Source organism: Lottia gigantea (assembly GCF_000327385.1).
Source record: "Lottia gigantea unplaced genomic scaffold LOTGIsca_4, whole genome shotgun sequence".
In the NCBI taxonomy this organism is placed as follows: Eukaryota; Metazoa; Mollusca; class Gastropoda; family Lottiidae; genus Lottia; species Lottia gigantea.
In genome coordinates, this window is record NW_008709379.1 from 2293508 (window position 1) to 2295224 (window position 1717).

A 1717-nucleotide genomic window follows, 5' to 3' on the forward strand; every position below is an offset into this window, starting at 1 on the left:
AGCGAATTCGAGTCTAGTCCAAGCAATGTTGTTCATAATTTTACTGGGAGAAGGATTTGTCAAAGAAAATAGGACCAAATAATCCTAAGCATGTAAGAATACAATATCAACCCTTTCTTGTTACGAATTCGATAAAAATTAGTAAAACCATCATTTGCATAAGACTATTACGATATCTAAACATTATATTGTGTTATAACTAATGCAACTATTATCAACAAAGACCATAGTCCACGGCTCTTATTGGCTGCATTTTCACTAATCTAATACAATTGCTGCTTTTTGTGTTACAAAAATAGTGGCTATTACAGTCAAGGAATTAGACGAAGCTCATAGCTTAATGTTGTGCAGATGACATATCAGAAACTAAAGCGAATCTAATTTGTTCATTAACTACAGTAAATAAATAATAAGACATACAGTGTAGAGCTTTCTGTCGAGTGCTGTATTCGCTGGCGTACAATCGAATAAAATCACTTCTTTTGTGGCTATTGCAGTCAAGGTATAGGACGAAGCTTGTAATAACTTGTTATAGTGAAGAAACTAAATAAGCTATAATTTTTCCATTAAATACAGTAACAGACACGTTAACATATACCAATTGTATAAAAGCATATTATCAATTATTGACAATATAGTAATGACAGTATTGTTGATTCCCTCAATGTATCAAAATTTGACAGTTCCGGTACTAAGATGTATCAGATCTTGAAATCCACCACATTTCCTGCTTTTAACATTTGTCGCCTTTAAGGTGTAATTTATTGTCTACAACTGAGGTCATTGTGTATAAAATTACAGATATTTTCTTCGTTTTAAATCAAGGATAGGTTTTAAATGAACATGCTGACGAATCGATTGACTTAACAGAACCCATCTCTATCCAAGAAAATATATTAACTGGAACGTAATTTTATTGACTCGGATACTTTGTGGACGATTTTCTGTCGACTTCTTTTCAGATTTTCTTGATTAATAAGAGTTGCTACACAGAAATCTGAAATCATTATAAACTCATCAACAGTGAATAAAACAAAACCGCCAGATTACTGATGAACTAGACTTGTTCTGAAGAATTCGGTTGGAAACAAGTTTTCACTTCTCATTTCTATCGACAGAAACATAAAACAATATATTTGTTTGTTTGTTGTAGCTGACAGTTAATACTTCCGCAATACTTGACGAACTCCTATCGAAATTTTTACAATGTTTTAATTATCTCCATGGAAGAACAATTTGTTATTTTCTCAAGTAGAACAGCAGATTTTAGTATCTCTTAATGGCATTAATCCAGTATTCTCTAGGAATCGTAAACATTTAAAAAGTCCATACTAAGACATTAATGTTATTGAATATTTCTGGTGATGTTGAGACAAGCGAGTTGATAAATCTAAATCTAAAAACTCACAGTTCGAGGAGTTTTTATGATTATCTTGGGAATATTTAGTAGAATGAAATCAATGTCTTATAAAAAATGTCTTCGATTCAATACCCTAATCTCTATATCCAGCAGTGTCTTTTAATGAATGAGTTATTCTTATTTTTATTAAATTTTTATCTGGTATAATGTCATATGTCCAGGAAGACGTTTTTTCAGTTTCAATAGGAAATAAAATTTTATTAAAAATATACGGAACATGAGAAACTATCAGATGAATCCTGGCTTCCGTCTATACCAGTACCAGTTACCAACTCACCATTTGAGAACCTTACTATG